Source organism: Eupeodes corollae, chromosome 3, assembly GCF_945859685.1.
Source record: "Eupeodes corollae chromosome 3, idEupCoro1.1, whole genome shotgun sequence".
Classification (NCBI taxonomy): domain Eukaryota; kingdom Metazoa; phylum Arthropoda; class Insecta; order Diptera; family Syrphidae; genus Eupeodes; species Eupeodes corollae.
The window spans coordinates 80,619,784-80,639,012 of NC_079149.1; the positions used below are offsets into that span (position 1 = coordinate 80,619,784).

The 19,229-nt window shown below is 32.5% G+C and overlaps 1 protein-coding gene across 9 annotated transcripts in view; it reads right to left on the reverse strand.

The window, feature by feature from the left end:
* LOC129949263 (zinc finger protein ZFP2-like) overlaps nt 1-15,138 on the reverse strand; it is a 59,499-nt gene extending 44,361 nt beyond the window's left edge. For 4 of the 9 annotated variants that reach the window (XM_056060611.1, XM_056060612.1, XM_056060607.1 and 1 more), the window contains exon 1: nt 14,873-15,137. The gene's annotated coding sequence lies outside the window, so the exon portion shown is untranslated. Of the gene's footprint in view, nt 1-14,231; nt 14,250-14,872 lie in introns of those variants that run through there. The other 5 variants (XM_056060608.1, XM_056060609.1, XM_056060613.1 and 2 more) reach the window with 3 other exon arrangements.
* Between the last annotated feature and the right edge of the window lie 4,091 nt (nt 15,139-19,229).

A 19,229-nucleotide genomic window follows, 5' to 3' on the forward strand; every position in this document is an offset into this window, starting at 1 on the left:
ATGTATATATATACATATTTGCGAATAACATTTGTTATTAAATGGTTCAATAACTTTTTTTAGAGACAAATTTAAACAAACAATTAAATTGGAAAAAAGTCAAAAAAATAGATGTCATTTATATTGTTTTGCATGTGTGGTTGTATCATTTTTTAAAATGTTATTAATATTATTGAAGTTTTTAATTTTTTAAAACGATCTAAGAATAAAACACCGAAATAATTAACAAGAATAGTTAAATAAAAAATTTGTATTCATTAATAAATTAGAACTGTGTTAATATTGAACAAATATAAGTTTTATTGCAAATTAAAAAAATTGATGTAGAATAAACGAAAGCAGTTATTTTAAAAAAACAGTTAATTTTAACAACAGTTTTTTAGTCTATAGATAAAAAATTTCAAGAGAAACCCATGAAATCGTATAAAAACATTTTCTTGATAACGTATAACGATATTTTTAAAATAATAAAAATACTTGATTAAATATTCCTTTTTTATTAAATTTTGCTGTAAGGGTTAAGTGTATGACTTACAGTTTAAGCTTATGTATCTGTTGCGAATTTTTTGGGCAGTATTAATTAAAGTAACATTTTCGAAGGAAAGAAAAATAAAAAACTTTACTAAGCCATACAGGAACTCATTACAGAATTTACTAGAACCTGGACTATCTAGTCCTTCCTCTAACGCTAATGAACTTGACAACAAAGTCAATGACCTTACCTCAGCTATTAACAGATCGCTAGGAATTGCTTGTCCATTTATACACATAAGAGGAAAGACAAAACCACAATGGTGGGCCTCAGAGCTTGACTCGCTCAGGAAGGAATGCAGGAAACTTTTCAACCGGGCCAAAGCTGCAAGACTAGCCTCTCATTGGGACTCCTATAAAGAATACCTAAGAATCTACAAGAAGGCACTAAGGAAATCCAAGCGATCTTCTTGGCGATCCTTCTGTGGCATGATAGAAGAAACTTCTGAAGCCTCTAGGTTACGCAAAATTCTTTCAACTACTCCAGCTATGCCAAGCTGCTTGAAAAATACCGACGGCTCCTGGAGAAATTCAATTAATGAATCGCTGAACTCACTTTCCTGGTATTTCTCTTACCGAAACTTTCAGCAGTTATATACGTTCAAGTTCAAATACAACATATCCACAAGGTCTGATCACAAACTATAAGCTACAATGGGCTCTCAACAGCTTCAAACCATTTAAAGCTGCAGGACCAGATGGAATAATACCAGCCGAATTACAAAACACTTCTGATATAATTGCACCAATCCTTGAGGCAATATTTACCAGCTGTCTTTATCTCGGCATGGATATAAGTTAAAGTTGTTTTTATACCTAAAGCAGGTAAATGCTCAAAAGTCAATCCTAAAGATCTACGACCTATAAGTCTATCATCATTCCTTCTTAAGACCCTGGAAAGATTGATTGATATTCATTTAAGGGCACGTATCGATACAAGACTTCTGTCTTAAGCCTAGTACATACTTCCTCGCGAAGTGAACGTTCGCCAGTGGAGAAAGTGAACTTTTGACATTGCTCACTGGTACACACTTGTGAGTACACGTTGTGAACATGAACAAACCAAATGTCAAAGCTTTACCAACAGTTCCCGTACATTTTGCACGTGAATTGCCCGTGAACGAAAACTCTCCACTTTGTTCTCCACTCAGCTTCACGAGCAAGTTCACGGGTGAACCAAAAACTGAAATTTGTATGGGTTCACGAGATGGTTCACAAGTATGTACTAGGCTTTAGTCTCAACATCCCTATTGTAAAGGTAAATCGGTGGAAACAGCGTTACACACTTTAGTACGCACCATCGAATATTCTCTCCATCATAAAGAGTTCACTATGGTTGCTTTCCTTGACATCGAAGGTGCCTTTAACAACGTGGACACATCTGCACTGACATCTCTAAATGTAGAGAGTTCGCTTCGGGAGTTAATTCATTTAATGCTTACTAGCAGAATAATTAACTCAAAACTGGGCAACTCTTCTAGCAGACGATTCGTTAGTAGAGGGACACCGCAAGGTGGTGTTCTATACCCTCTCCTCTGGAACCTAGTGGTGAATGAAATCCTAACTAGTCTGGATGCGGAGGGTTTCAGAGTGATAGCCCATGCGGACGACGTTGCTATAGCAGTTTCAGGAAAGCATCTTAATATCCTAAAAGAACTCTTACAAAATGCCTTGGACAGACTAATACTTTGGGCTGATCGGTGTGGACTGGGTGTTAACCCACACAAAACCGATCTGGTCTTATTTTCGAGGAGATACAAAATACCATTTGTCCACCCTCTTTATATTAAAGGAATCCAATTAAAATTCTCAGACGAGGCTAAATACCTGGGTCTTGTCTTAGACAAAAAACTAAATTGGAAACGCAACGTACAGGAAAGATTCAAAAAAGCTACTGTAGCTCTCTTTTCTTGCAAAAAAGCTATTGGTAATAAATGGGGTTTACAGCCCAGAATCACTCATTGGCTATACACATCGGTAATCATACCGATTTTAACGTACGGTGTGGCAGTATGGTGGACTGCTTTAGAGAAAGGTATAAACAGGGATAAGTTAAATAAAGTCCAACGTTCAGCTTGCCTATGTATAAGCGGATCGCTTCAACCCCGTCTGCAGCACTGGACACCTTGCTCTACCTTACACCTCTTGATATAATTAGTAAACAAATAGCTGCAAGCTCTGCTATTCGCCTCAATGCTTCGTCGCAGTGGACTAACAACAACATTGTCCACTCCGTAATTCTAAGGTACTTAGAATCAATTCCAAAACACACAGACTACACCATCCCCCAACTACAATTCGACAGAAACTTCCAGATTTCTATATTTACCAGATCTTTTTGGGAGGATAGGACATTCTTGCAGGATGAGTCAATCCATTTTTACACAGATGGCTCAAAAACCAAAGAAGGGGTTGGTGGAGGTGTGTACTCTGAACGAATGAAATTAAGTCTCTCATTCCGCCTTCCCAATCATTGTAGCGTGTTCCAGGCGGAACTTTTGGCGATTAAGGAAGTCTAGTCTTGGTTCAAAGAAAACGTGATATCAACATCTGATATCCGTATTTTCTCTGACAGCCAGGCCGCTATCAAATCTCTGGACTCTGTCTCTACAAACTCTATAACAGTCCATAACTGTCGATCATCTCTAATAGAGATGGCGCAACAGTTTAATATTCACCTTTGCTGGGTGCCGGGCCATATAGACATTCCAGGTAACTGTAAAGCAAATGAACTCGCCAGGAACGGTACAGTACAGCCCATCCTACCACGTTTGGCAAGTACTGACATACTAATCGCTACTTGTAAACTGCTGCTAATGCAAGACGCTGTGAGGAGGGCAGGCACCAGGTGGAACAACATCACCACGTGTCAAGCCACAAAAAACATCTGGCCAACACTGGATTTAAAACGTTCAAGGTGCTTGCTCTCTCTAAGCAGATCGCATATAAGCTCGATAATAGGTGTCATAACCGGACACTGTCTAATAGGAAAGCACGCCACGAGACTAGGCGTATTCTCAAATGACTTTTGCAGAAGCTGTATGGACGAGGAAGAGGAAGAAACGGTTCTTCATATTCTCTGCACATGCCCTGCTCTAGCTCGAAAACGCAAGAATTACCTAGGAGAATTCTTCTTTAACGATCTAAATCATATCGGTATAATCAGCCTCTCACGTTTCGTAAGGGACTCAAGCTGGTTCCATTGAGCTTAGGAGGAAGCCTCAAGATTCATTGGCAACTTAAAATTTATAATACCGTTCTTTTTCCAAAGGTATTGGATACTGTCACTTCGATCCGTTATTACTTTAATTTTTTTAGTCACATTGTTGCAGATTATGTTTCGTAGGGGCCGTGGAGTTTTCGAAATTTGGGATAATGAAGTCCAACCGATTTTGATGGGTGACAATACTGCTTGACGAAGAAGATCAGAGGCTTCTCACACAGGATGATGACCAAGGGGTTTTTGATGTTGAAATTGAAGACATGACTCATCAACTGCAAGAGCCAACAAGCGAATCAAAAGAGCCTTTCAACATCTACAGGATTATCTGTCAGCGGTAAGCATCAAACAGTTTTCAAGTGAAACCAACTTACAGCCAAATGTTTTTCGTAAAGTTGATTTTGAGAGAAATGGCCGATCAATTGACACCGTTTGGAATCTTCTGTTCACCAACAGATTTCAAGCTACTATTTGAGCATTTAGTGATAGAATCAGTTCGATACGCACATCAAAATGGACGGTAATTCACCATCGAAAGTGATGAAATGAATGCATTTCTTGACATGAATTTGGTTATGAGGTATCATATCTTGCAATTATTGAGGGATTACTGGTCTACAGAATCTGACATGGGAGTACCTTTCATAGCCAATGTAATGCCAAGATTTCGATTTGAAGACATACGGAGGAACTTGCATTTTTACAACAATGAAGAAGACATTATAACAGAGCATACAAAATTCGGCCAGTGTTACAACACTTCAATAAGTCAATTCAAAATGCCCTCAGTAACACCCGACAGGAGCTTTAAATATGGTGTAGATGTGATTAAGCAACAGGTAAACTATTTGAGTAAGATATATATACAGGTAAAGGAAGTTTTGGAATTGAATATGGCCTGGGTGAATCAGTTGTATTTCAGCTTCCAGAAAAGCAGGAAGGACTGGGATGCCAAATATACATCGACAACTTTTTCAAGTCACCTTTGCTTCAATATCAGGTTATTGGCCGGAATACGAAGTCGTGCAGTACGGTTCGAACAAACCGAAAACATCTTCCAAAGACTGCACGAGTTGATAAAAAAATGAAGAGGGGATATTTGTCCAAAAAATTAAAAAAAAAAAAAAAACGGTTACAATTTCTCATATCTGTGGCCACAAGCCATAACCGCTAAAGTCGACTTTAGACGAAATTGAGATTTTCATGCCATTATATTCAGCGTACTTAAATCTATTTTGTAAATTTTTTTCAGCGTTCTATCTTTAAAAATGTGGCCACAATTTCAAAAAAAAACATAATAGCTTAATTCACTTTTTTAAGTTGAGATTACGGAAAAACAACTAAACACAGAAAAGACGAAATTTATTATCTAAAGTTGAGTTAAGATAATATTTTTGTAAGACTTACATCAAGGAATAAAGATTAAATTTGACTTTAGTTGTTTTTCCTCGTTAAATTCATACAATTTTTACATTTGTTTGTGGCGGAAAAATAGCTAAACTTGAGTTTAGCTGTTTTCCGTGTTAATATTTTCTATTTTTTTCATTTTTGTAAAAGGGAATAACGACTTAACTCCAGTTTAGTGGTTGTTCCCCAAGAAAGAAAAAGAGTCTCCTATCTGCAGTTTAGCGCTTATTCCAAAATAAAATTCTGATGCACGAAGAACCTAAATTGACTTTAGTTTTTATTCCCGGTCAGTAATTCAGGTAGTGAAAACCTTGTCTCGAGATTGGTTGTTATTCCGTAAGACAAAATAAATAAAAGTGTTTCTTAAGTATAGTTTAGTTCTTTTTCTATATCTTAATATAAGAATAAGTGTTGTCTAAAGTAGACTTTAGTGCTGTGTTTTTCCTGTGTTCTTAAACGAGCTTAGTTGTCCTTTGTGTTGTTCCTAGTGTTTTTATAAATACTAATTTAAAAAAAAAAAAAACTTAATTTAAATTAATAATGTCTCGATCGCAAAGACTTTTGGCGCTGGCACGAATGCAAGAGCTGAAGGTAACCTTTTGAAGATACCGGTTTTTGATATTTTTGATATTTTTAACGTATGTACTTGATTTTATGTGGAAGCAATTGATAAGCTTGCCTTAAATCGGAAATAAAATTACGAATCTCAATTCCGACCTCATCACAAAATAGTTACAAAAAACAATGAGCTACTTTGTTACCATTGCCTAGACACGCCAACTTTTTTGATGTCTGATTTCACAACGGCGCGATACGTTGGCGCGGCGTGCGCGCCGTCGCCGTTGCGTTGGTCGCGTTGACACCGAAACCTTTTGCTCCAAGGTCGTTCAGCTGAAGCAAGAACTTCTCGCAGTATAAGCGATGTCGTATGAATCAACCCTTATCGTGGTTGGCATTTATATTTTGAAAGTTTTTCTCTTTTTTCCTTGAATGTTTGGTGTTTGAATACAATTTTTTTTTACAGAAAAAGAAACTCATTTAACCCTAGAAAGATAATCTACGTCTGCGGGACGTATGGCGCGGGGAAAAATTGTTATATCTTTTCAATTATAAGCCGTATTACATTAGTTTTTTATATTTGCTCAGGACTAGGTCAGAGCTTGCATGGTGTATCTTAAAATTCACGCTGAAGATGCATTACGGCCAGTAATGACTATGTTATACGTCTGGGAGACGTATGATTATCTTTTATGAAACTTTTGTGCACTGAACAAAAGTATATGGGGGAAAAACTTTTTTTCTCAAAAATTACTAATACTATTTTTTATAGTTAGCTTACCCTTCAATGAACTAATTTACCAAATATTAAGACTCAAAGTCAACTCAAAGGTTTCTTTAAAAAATAAAGAATTTTGTTCGTTCTGTTTTCAAAGGTGGTTCAGATTTTTTATAAATTTTGCTCAAATTTTACTTCTTTTGTACTTAATTATTGATTCATTTTACTTAAAATAACCCAAATAAAATGAATTAAAATACAAAATAATGATGAAAAATCAATTGTCATCTTTAAACGCGCTTAATAAGTGCCATACGTCTCTAAGACGTATGATTATCTTTCACGCACTAAAAAATATGATTATCTTTCTAGGGTTAAGAAAGGTTTTTGTGATGCAAAGAACTTCCACACCAGAACCAAAGAAAGATATTGGTAAAACGATGTATATTTTAATTTTTATTAAGGAAATGTCGAAGTTTTTTTTCTCATTTGCACAGAAAACATTGAAACAAGTTCTTTCATATTTCCTGTATCCCCGGAAACAAATTTCACAAAAAAGTCGATATACCAATGGCCGCAAAAAAATTCAATTCATCAATATTCGAATTCGATCGACGAAATTATATCAGAAAAGAATGATTACTTTCCTTAGATACCCAATGAAACTAAATCATCGATGAACGGATTTGACTTCGACATAAATGTATTCAAACGTAAGAACGCTATTTTTTTCTTTAAAAACACTTTTCAAGTTTTGCATTGTTTTGGGTCATTCAAGTGAGTTCAACGTTGAAAATAGAAATTCAATATCTCCATCATTAAATACAACATATGATAAGTTGCCAGAATGGGAAAATTCCGATGATTCTGCAAAAGACCCTGATTATATAATAAATAATAATGTTACTTCTTCTGATTCGCACCCTGAAAGTGAAAATAGCGAAGTTTTGAATTTCCCGATTAGCAATGACGATCCGAAATCAAAAATAAAGAATAAAAAACGCTTTCGTCAGAAATTAAGGAACGCTGGAAAATCATATAAAACAGATAAAATTTCATTTACAACGATTATTTAAACATTATTGGGCTTTGGGAACCTATGACCAGAGAGTACTTTATATTGATTCTAGAAGATAAAAAATGTGAAACTCTATTTAACGTAAGCCAAAGAAAGCAACGTCGTGAAAAATCTGTCAAGTACTTTTTAAAATATGATGGTATGAGAACACAAGTTTGCCGAACACATTTTACGATCTGTTTTTCTGAAACGGAGAGTTTCATTAGAAACGTAATGGCAAAAAAAGTTTTAAGTCCAAGCGTACCGTTTAAGAATTGTCGGGGTAAAGGGATTCCTATGAACAAATTAACATTGGATCAAGAAGAGGAAGTGCGCAACCACATAAATAAGTTCCCATCGTATGAAAGCCATTACAGCGGTCTTCACACATCTAAAAAATATATTCATGGTAGTTTAAATCTCTTCATAATGCATCGGATGTATAGTAATGAAGCCTTACCAAATATGCTGAGATATTTAAAACAATGAATTTAAAATTCAAAGCTGCCAAACTTGACACTTGTGCAACTTGCGACGGATTTCTGTCAAAGATAAAAATAGCCCAGAATGAAACAGAAAAACAAGTTCTGGTGGAGCAGAAGTTAATTCATGTAAAAAAGGGAGATTTTGGGTTTAAACAAAAAAGGGTCGATAAAGAAAATGCTAGACAAAACAACGATATGGCAGCGTTCGCGTTTGATTTACAACAGTGGCTACCAACACCATTTTTAAGAAACTCAGTTAGTTTTCATAAAAGGCAGCTTTGGACCTTCAATCTTACAATCCACGACTTACAAACGAATAGTTCCGGCTATTCCGGAAATGAGATTGCTTCATGCGTTTTCAAACATCTACAATCTTTACCTTCTTCCGTCAATAAAATAACGTTCTATAGTGACTCATGTTCAGGCCAAAATAAAAATTCCTTTGTCTCTGCTATGTTCCTTCTGTTCATAAAAGAAAATCCTTTATTGGAATATATTATAGATCATACATTTTTGGAACCTGGCCACACACACCTCCAGTGTGATTCTGATCATGCGTTAATTGAACGAAAAAAGAAAACATCCAGTGTCGAAATTAGTGTGCCAAGGGACTGTATCAGTTCATCGGAACTATAAGTTCAAAAATTAAAGTTGTTGAAATGAAAGAAAGCGATTTTTTCAACTTTAGTGAAATTTCAAAAAATAATTTCAACTGGAAAAGGTGTAACTCAGATGGCCAAAAGTTTATATGGAACTCGGTAAGGTGGATTCGCTATACGAACAACTACAACCAAATTTTTTATAAAACGAACTTAAATCCTGAAGAACCGTTTAACCTTTTACCATTGATCAAAAGAGGAACATCGACACTAACACTGGGTAATCTAAAAAATATTGAAGACCCACCAGTATTATCTTCAGACAAAAAAAAAAAGATCTTATGGATTTATTGCAGTATATAAATCCAGTTTCATTCATTTTACCTTAAAACGAGTTCCACTGAGCTCAACATGCATCCAGATCTGCGTAGTGACGATGAAAATTGAAGAACACTTGTTTAATCTTGGTTGTTAACTGAATTATGTCCTATATTTTACTATTTTTAATGAATTTACATTGCATAATTGCATGAAGTAAAGTTTTTTTTTTTTTGTATTTTTAATTCTATGTGTTTTTTAATAAATAAAACGTATTGTAACTCGAAATTTAAGTTGGTTCTTATTCTCTGCTGAGAACATAGTCCATTATTTTTCATAATTAATTTAGGAATAGAAACTAAAGTCGACATAAGAACTGTAAATTTGACACAATAGAAGAGGAATAACAGCTAAAGTAGACTTAAGAGCAGAACAAAACATTTAAAAAAAAATAAACAAACATTTTTTATAAAGCCATTAAAAAGTTAAACTGATAAATGCACGATTTTTATTTCGTCAAAATACTTATGCCGACTAGTGTAGGTATATTGATTTCATTTAAAGTTCAACTTATTAATAAATTATATTGATTGATGGACACACAAACAGGATAGTTTTAGTATTTTATTCATTTTTTTTTCAATTAAGTCAAGATTTAAGTCATTAAATTGCCAGCAAAGCTAATTCTGCACCTTGGTGATTTTGAGCCATATACATACAAACATACATTAACGTTATTGCTATTTCGACTGGTCTAAAATTCCCGTCTCACAGCTTACCTGTGCTAGCTGAATTAACAATTGTATTTGTATTCAATAGTGCAAAGGTATTTCCAAAGAGTCATAAGTTCTTTAAGAGACTCATTATAAAAGACATTTTTATTACCAGGTACCCCCACTTAACCCGTTGAGTTGGGAATTATTAAAAACAAACGGAAACATTTCGCCGGCTGAATGCTTAAATGCCCCATATACAAAAAAAATTATTCCACAGAAAACGAATTTTAAGGTTGAAACATAATTTCGTAATTTTGCATTTGAAAATTTGGACCATGATGAATGGAATATTTCTTTTTTTTAAATTTGAAGCCCTAGGGTTAAAAACATTTATGGTTATTTAAAAAAAAAATAAAAGTTTAGAAAAAGTCAAAGATGAATATAGAACCCTTTCCATACGAATGTTAAATCTATGAAAACCAAACTGCAAATTTCCTATGGATATAGAACCTTTATGCTTTTAACATTGGAAATTCAACGATAATAAAAATAATAATAAAATATAAAATTTCTAGCACTTTTAATTTTTTAAACTCTATTTGTAGTGATAAAAATATAAAACAAAGAGGAATATTAATATAATGGCTTAGCCCTTCCCTATATTACATTGGCTTAATTTTAAGTCGATAAAAAAGTATGAAAAATGACAAAGTATTTTCACACTTTACAATTAAAAATACCCAACTTGATCTTTGGTTCTTAACATTTACTAAAAAATACATTCAATTTTATGCGGAATTGCTTTAAATAATAGACCTTAGAACAACAGGGTTCTTCTAACTGACATTTTTTTCAAAATTGAGTTATACATGCGGTCGTAGTAAATCGAGTATGCTCTTTCGATTCCTTTCATCCATATTTGTCTATCTCTTTTAGTTTCCTATATAGTCAATAAAAATTAAGGAAACAAAGTTCTAAGTACCTCAATTTATAAAAAAACTAAGTCCACAAAGTTCTAAGTGGAAAATAGAACCTAGTTTACTTAATTTTTTTTTTAAAAATGCAGATAGCACTTTGTTACACAACAAGATGCAGATTGAACTTTGTTGCTTTAAAATATTTAAACGTTTCCCGTACTTAAAACTAAGTAGGCTATGAATTTGGTAATAAATTTGAATTTTATCAGAAATGCATTGTAAATTAAATCTTTGTACAATTCGGTTTTATAAGTCTGTGCTGTGTGATTTTCCAAATTTGTGATCCAAATATTCATACATTTTACTAAGTAAAGGTAGGTATTTCTATTTTAAAAGTAAATAGTAAATCAATAAGTGTACTGTGTTAAATATACCACTCATTTAAAATGTCCTCTTCTTCAATAACTTTATTCAGATGACTTCGCATTCGCAGTTTCTTTTGGAAGGAGAAATAATAAATTTAGAAAATGTTCCACTTGTCATCCAGGATTTTGTAATTGTTCCTTAAGGAGTAGAAGAAAACTTAGTCAGGGAGAACAGCTGTACGTCCGTTGCGGATGTGCACGATGAAAATAATTCTTCAACGCAAGCCGAAGATTTAAACGAAAACGTTGAAGTTGAAGCTAATGAAATGGTAAGTGCGTTTGTTAAACAAAAGACTCGTAAGCGTAAAAGCAATGAACAAAATTGGAAAAAGAATATCTTAAAAAGAAAATATCAGGCTGGTGAGGCATACAGAAGTTCGCGGGGAAAAACGGTACCAAAAGAAGAACTAAAAACGACAAAGAATTGTTTAACTAAGTGCAAGTTCCACTGTGCCGAGAAATTGACAACATCAGAACGTCAACAAATTTTTGAATCTTTTTATTTGTTAGATCGTGATGGTAAAATTAACTGTATTTTAAAATCTACAACTAAAATGGAAACATTTCGAAAAACAAAAAAACGTCTCCTTCTCGACGAAATTTCACTTTTGAGTATTTTTTGGAGGTACTTGGAAACAAGATCCAGGTCTTTAAATCGTTTTGGCTTGGAACATTTTGTATTTCTCAAAAATCCGTCTACAATGCGCACGAAAACAAAAATATAAAAGCTGGTATGGCCAAAAAAGACAAACGAGGAGCTAAGTCTGTAAAAAGAATTAGCGAAAATAGGGTAGAAGAAATAAAAGAGCATATACGATCTTTTCCAACAATAGAGTCACACTATTGTAGAGCCAAAACAAATAAACTATATTTAGATCCAAACTTAAATATAACCAAAAAGTATAACTTATACAATGATTCTGTTCTTGATCCTGTAAAAGAAGGTTTTTACAGGCATGTTTTCAATACTAACTTTAACCTTGATTTTCACCATCCCAAGTCGGATGTGGCCAATGAGAGGCCTATAATGCAGCAAGAAAAGAAGATGCGTTAAGTGAAAATTTTACAAAGGAACATGAGATGCATTTAAATTTAAAAAAGATGATTAGAGAAAAAAAAAGCTTATGACAAAGAATCAGGAATTCCCATTTTAACTTTTGATTTGCAAAATGTTTTATCATGCCCCAGAGCTGAAATTGGTCCTATATTTTATTGTTCAAAACTCAACGGTTAAAACTTAACAGCTCATTTATCCACAACAAAAAAAGTTTACTGCGCTATTTGGACCGAATATACCGGTGGGCGAAGTGGAAACAACATTGCCTCAGCCTTCTCAAAAATATTGGAAAGGTTATTCGAAGAAAATGTCATTACAAATTTAATAACATGGTCCGACTCTTGCGTGCCACAGAACAAAAATTCAATTATGACATTCGCTGTCCAAAATTTTATAAAAACTCCCCCTGATATCGAAAAGATAACCATGAAGTATTCCTTACCAGGTCATTCAGGATTGCAGGAGGTTGACAATGCTCACAGCCAAATAGAAAAACATTTGTCTGTTAATGAGTATTTTTTACCGATTGGACTCATCCGGCTCCTTAAAACTGTGAACAGAAGGAACCCATTGGTGATAATGCAAATGAAACTTTCAAAAACCTGTTTTGAATATAAGAACGTACCGTTCACGAAACTTAAAATTTTAAAAATAACCCAAGTAGAAAATGAGGCGGGTTTTCATTGAGTTACCTCGATGATGACGAAAACATGATTTGTGTTTCAATGCGAAAGGAGACTTTAGCGAAAACCCGAAGAAAAAAACAATAACAACTGCACATATAGGAACACCAACTTCCTTACCCATAGATAATATCGAATGTGTTCCAGAAAGAGTCGGTATCTCGAAAGAAAAGGAGAAACATCTTTTGTCGATGTTCAAATACATGAGTTCGTCTGATAAAGCTTATTACAAGACAATTCTTAAGCTCGGTATGTATAAAAAAGTATACAAATGTTATTTTAATTTAATATTTAAAACTTTGTTTTTAAGATGATGGAGGTGAACAAAACTAAAACTTTTTCCACTTTTTATAAATTAAAATTTTAAATATCCCCTTTTTTAAAACAATGAAATGCAATAACAACAACTACTAACTATGTATTCTTTAATAAATTTGTATTTTTTATTCTATAAAAAATAAAAACTTCGTTTAACAAAAATTTGTATTTCATTTAGCTAACAGGGTTCTATCTGATCAATTAAATTTTTTATCATGACGCAAAGTTCTATCAGGTAATTAGAACCTTATTGTTCTATGCTCAAATGCCTTAGCATTGAGTAACAAGTTACGATCTATTTTTTCAACTACGTTTTATTACTAAATTATGAATTATGTTGTAAATTTTTAAATTCAGATCAACATTGCTTAGTAAAAAAATTGTGTTTTCAAAAACTCGTGTAGATCCAAACAAAAATATAAAAGTTATAGGCAAACCAAAATTCAATCTCTGTTTTCTCAAAAGTGACTTGAGTGCAGTTAGAACCCTATTGTTCTAAGGTCGCGATAGGGCAACGGGAATAGCACCAAACGAAAGAGAACATACGAATTAGTATAACTGCATCTTTAACTCAGTTTCCCGAAAAAGTGGTCTGTGGGGCATTTAAGCATTCAGCCGGCGATTTGCAGCGAGCACCAAGTTTTGAGTTTAAGTTAATATTTTATTTTAAACATTTGTTGCATATTATGGAGAAAATAGAATTGTTTATAATTATCAGTCGAAGGCTTCAGGTATAGATAGCAAAATAAACAAAGTCAGAATATTTAAAACAACAAAAAAAACATTTTTGGGTGTTTTATTAAAAAAGTACTAATATATTATAGAATCAGTCTGAACACTTTATTAATCTGTTTTTAATTGAATCTTAAAACTTAGATATTCATTTTCTCGCTAAATTAACAATCAAAGAATCAAGCGTTAAAAAACAACTTAAGAAACAAATATTTTCAATTTTTGTCAATGTAACCGTTTAAAATGAGGTAAGAAAGGTCGCTGATAGGTATATAAAAAGAAAATTAAAGAAATAAAATAGCGGTGTTTAAAAGGTCATATCGCAGTAACATCATGCAAAGAAAAGTTGGTGAAAATGCCAATAAAGTCCGAGTCTCACTTAATACTCTAACAAATAATATTTATATTTAGTTTTTTGATATCAGAATTTTTTTCAATGAAATTTATTTTAAACAAAATTTTTATTATAAGATTCTTATTTATTTAATACCTTCAAAATGTGTAATGGAACTTCGTTTCAAAAATATGGCTACCAATTGGAAAATTTAAGTCTGAGCAAAAAACACCCATTAGACTGAACTTAAAAAATCCATAAAACTCATTAATAGAAATTAAAAACTAAGAATCCAAGTGCTGTGTGTGAAGCCTTCATTACTTTTTAAGTAAATGTACCTATTCCAAAATCTAATCAATATATACCTGCCTATGTACATACATACCAAATACATAGACAAAATGGTAAGGAAATTTTTTCTTTCATCTGAAGTTCTTAACTTTTTTTGAGTGTTTTTGAAAACTTTTAATGTTAATTTTTCAAAAAAAAAAGAAATTTTAAAATAATTATTGAAAAATATTTTAATTAATAAAAGGAGTAAGAGGATTCTTCAGAGCGCAATTTTATATGGGTGTGATCATGTGCTTTATGAAAGGGAATACCTACCCGTACTAAAAACGAATTAATATATAATTACTATGCACTTGTGTTCTTCATACGGTCATGCAGTTTTAAACAAATTGTGCTGTATTTAACTAAATATCGTTTTCAATCAACATAAAAATACCAAAACAAATATATAAAAGCATTTTATACATACATATATTTATATATATATGAATAATAAACATACATACATTTCATTTCTTGAGCTTTTTGATGTCCGCTTCTTACTCCCAGCCGTTCATTTATTTAAAGAAAATAATTTTTATAAAATACCATTGCACTATCATAAACAAAAGCAAATTGTTGAATATATTTGTTTATGGGGAATTTTCGGTATTTTATCGGCTTTTTTTTAACAATATCTTTAGTGCCCGTAAATTTACCGAGATTTTATTCAACTTCCGCTTATATTTTAATGACAGGCTTATCCCTATTTGTCTATTCGCATATCAATTTATATGCACTTTTCCATGTACATATTTATAACTCAAATATATAATATACAAATCAAAGCTCATATCAGGGGATACTAAAATTTCCAGTGCATTTAAAAATCAACTCGTATATATTTCCAATGGGGAGTTCCCTTTCTAATTGACGTTTGACCACCGGGAATTTATTGACTCAAGTTTAAAAATATGAACGCATTCATCCAAGAATAACGTCAAATATGCTAGATGATTGACAGAACAGGAAAATTAAATGTAAACGTAGCAAACATATCAGATTTGCATTTCTTTTCCTCCTTTTCGCTATTTGCGATTAAGAATTCTTGAGAAATGTTATGCTAAACCTTCTATTCTCAGATTCTTGACAGCAAAAGTGGAAAATTTTGTGTATTTTTTTTTCAGATTAAATGTGAACGCATTCTTCCAAGAATAACGTCAAATATGATGGATAATTGACACAACAGCAAAATGAAATGTAAACGTAGCAATCATATTCAGCCCTATCAGAAAATTCACCCGAATGTCATTCCAACCGACAAAAATTTAGTTTTTCTTTCCCCTTATTTTGAGTTTTACCCGAAAAAATGTTCGAAAAGATGTTCGAAAAATTCCCCTTATCAGGAGCATTCAGTTCGGGCGAAATATCAAACAATTGGCAGCTTAAATTTTCACTTAAATTCTTGCAGTGAAGAGGAAGGGAACAACTTTAAAATGTATTATTAGGAAACATTTATTAATTTTTGTTTTATTTTCAGGAGTAAATCAATAAACTCAAATTAAAGCGATATACTCTTGCTGAAAATGCAGCGAAACCCTGAAATTGCGAGGGGTTTCATGAAAGAAAACAAAACCAAAATTACTTTTATTTGGAAGCAGCTAACGTCGGAGCTCAATCGCGCTGGGCCTCCCATTAAAAGAGATTTTGAATGAAAGAATAAAACAAATTAGTTCTGAGTTATGAATGGAATTAAAATCCATGGCTCCAAGGGGTAATCAGCGTCTCCTAGCAAAAATAAAACAAATTAAACATTTAAAATTGTAAAGTTTTGAATAACAACCTAACAGCCGGTCTATATCATTATTTTGCAAATAATCATTTCCCATTTTGGATCTTAGGTCACTGATTTAATCCTTGTCAACAACAACTGTCAAAGCAAACATTCAAATGGCAGGTTTGTTCATTTTCTGAATACGAAAAGTCACCCTACTCAAAAATTTTTGTTTGCACTCATTGTTTTCTCATTCTCGTGCAACACTCAATTCAACTTATTCGTTTTATACATTTTTTTATTCAAGCAAAAAAGTTAGGATGAGATTTCATTCTGTGTCTGTTTCCATAACAGAGATGTTAATTTTATTGAGAGGTATTTTAACATATTTATATACCTATATTTAATAGTTACATTTAGGATTTCTGCAGACTTAGCAAAATAAGAAATGTATTCTTTTAATGTTTCCTTAGGCTATGGGAGCGATGTTTGGGCAACTAAAGGTCGTACTATTTGGTTTCGAAAAAGTTGCATGTGCGCGCCTAGCCTTAGCATTCAAAACAGGTAAGTATAAGTACAAATGAAAAGTTTTGTTTGACCATATTTAAATTCATCAAACCATTATTATCTACTTATTCGAGAACCCCCGTTTTATTGGAAAATTAAAAATCTTCTTTGACTTGACTGACAAAATAAATTTGAAAATAAAAGACTTGCCTAAAATTTGCCAAGAACAGTAGCAAAACTTAAGGATTTTCCAATAAGAGAATCCATTTTGAATAAACTAGGGCAGCAGTCAATTTTAATGCAATTTTTATTATTCAAGATTTTGATCGGCACTGGTCCATTTGTAGCCTTGGTTCTTTTGTTTTTTTTTTTTCATAAATTTGTTAAATATTGTTGTTACAAGCAAAAAAAAAATGTTCAAGTGTCATAAGGAACCACTTTTTAAAAAAATGTTAAACTAAAAAGAAACATATTAAGAAAATCACATTTTTATTGCTAACAGAAGTTATAAAAAGGATAGACTTCAATTGCCACACACGTAACATGCTCTGCAACACCTAATTTCCTTCATCATCTCAACATTACAAAACATATGCTGCTATCCAAATAAGAATAACGTTGATGAATTTAACGTATTAGGCCTTGAAAAAAAAACTTTAATATCTTGGTTCTTTTCGAGACTATAATGAAATTACAATACTTTTCAGAAGTGTCATATGTGAACAAAGACATTAATTTCTAATCTTTCTAATTGTTAGACATAGAACTTTTATAATATAAAGCCAAACGGTACTTTAGCTAGCCATACGCGACAGAGCCAATGATCCAAAAAGAGCCGATTCAATCTAAACTCGACTTAGTTGGATCGGTTTGGCTCTGTCGATCCATTTGGATTTTCATCAAATCGAAAATCACCTAGTCAATGAGTTAATCAAAGAGCCAAGTAAATTACAAAATCTTCTCTGTCCACTTATTAATATCTAACTATCTCAGTCAATTTCATACAAAAAATCAAGGAAACTAATACTAAATGTCTCTCTCCCCCTTTTTATATTTTCTTAGTCAGTTGATAAGTTTTATTACTTCAAGTTACCATATTTGGTCATGTTTTACTGCTTACAAGCTTCACATTTTTAAGATATTTCTTTGAAGAAATAGTCTCAAGTTTTGTATTTATTTTATAAAACCTCTTTTTTGTGTTGATTAGTATCCATTTATTTGTTGAAATGAAAAATGTTCAATTTTTCAAAGTGACTGTTACTCGGTCTTGTATGCCGGGGAAATAAGAACTTGGTCCTCCAAATTACTCGGAGGTCGCAGCTAATTGGCTCGGTCGTGTATGTTCAGCCCGATGGTAACCTTCATTCATTTTTCAATGCCCTAGGATGCGTTCAAGTTTACTATCCCAAATATTTTTGAAAAAATGGTTTGATAAGTATTTGGCGGATTGAAAACAATCATCAGTTATATTGTCAAACATCAATTCATATTTGAAGTATAATGCATATTTAGGGGCCTTGCACATGAGAGCGAACAACGAATGGACGAACAAACGTGATTTTACACATTTCAAAATGTCAATTTGAAACAAAAACACATTTAAATTATAAGAAACCAATTCACACTTATGTTTTGATAATAAAATTTGCATTTTGTTCTCTATAATAAGACAATTTTGTAAAAACAATTTGGTTGTAACGAATTGCCGTGTGGTTGCTACGAACTGTCAAACTCTATTCGCGTTCCACATACTATCCACACTGCAACGAATAAATTGTTCGCGATCAACTTTACCTCAAATTTAAACCAATTTTATTTTGTTTGTTGAAAGGGGTAATTATAATTTGACAATTTGTCGCTGTCTGCGAATAGAAATAAAGCTTATTTGAAAGAAAAGCCAAAATATCCACAGTTCTCAGTTCGTAGCTCATGTGCAAAATGCTTTATATATTTGTGTGAAAAGGATAAATTTCTATAATTTTATTTTAGGTTTTTTTATGTTAAAAAAACACTCTTGAATTAAATAAACCTTTATTCACAAAAGTAGTAACAATATTTTTGAAAGAATGTTCACTGTTTGAAATTTTTAAATGAATTATGCTTCAGGATTGACAAGCAAGTATTCTTTTTCTCAAATACGTTTGTCAAACCAGCAAATTATAAAACATATTTGATTTCCATCCAATGTACTTGACAATTCGAGTCAATCGAACTATGGCTGTCAATCATATTACAGAATGTAAAGCTCTTCTTTAAAAAAAAATGACCATTCAAATTCTCTAAGCTATATTTAAGATAATTTAAATCGTTCTGCAGACTTGGAAAATATTATTATTTCATCATCTTTTTAAGTTTCATATTTATTCCGAGTAGGTACACAATTGGCCAGTTCGTATATTTAAGATTTCTGAGAATTTTCTCAATGGAGAACAGAAGAATGATATATAACAGTATTCACATGAGCGCGACCAACGAACGACGAATGAATTACAAAATATGAGCTTATATATTTTTGAAGACATATTTCCACACAAATTTTTAACAAAACGATAGCAAAATAGTTTCTTTTTGATTTATGATGCTCTATGTTTTACTATTCAATT